A 304-nucleotide genomic window follows, 5' to 3' on the forward strand; every position below is an offset into this window, starting at 1 on the left:
TCCCTCTCGTGTCAAAAGGCATGGGCGTCTTCCAGAAAGGTGCAATAAATAACAACATAGAAAATTATACATATAAACTCAGCATTGTAAATAATGTCAACTTGTCATGTTTATTTTTTTTTAACACGCTGTAGAAATAGTGTTTTTTTTGTGTGATTTATGAACTAGAATAGATAAGTATAGTTATAGGAATTAATGAATTAACTTGATATTAATAATATTGTGGATAATAATTCGTGATGATTCTGTTTTGTATGGTTATCTGGATTATTGTAATTATGGATATATGTGCATATGTATGTAT

At 27.6% G+C, this 304-nt stretch overlaps 1 protein-coding gene across 1 annotated transcript in view; it reads left to right on the forward strand.

Annotated features, from left to right (window-relative positions):
• Positions 1-304, forward strand: part of LOC119592277 (NACHT and WD repeat domain-containing protein 2-like) — a 51,166-nt gene that overhangs the window by 47,040 nt on the left and 3,822 nt on the right. The gene's annotated exons all lie outside the window — the stretch shown is intronic.

This window comes from Penaeus monodon, chromosome 30 (genome assembly GCF_015228065.2).
Source record: "Penaeus monodon isolate SGIC_2016 chromosome 30, NSTDA_Pmon_1, whole genome shotgun sequence".
Lineage (NCBI taxonomy): Eukaryota > Metazoa > Arthropoda > Malacostraca > Decapoda > Penaeidae > Penaeus > Penaeus monodon.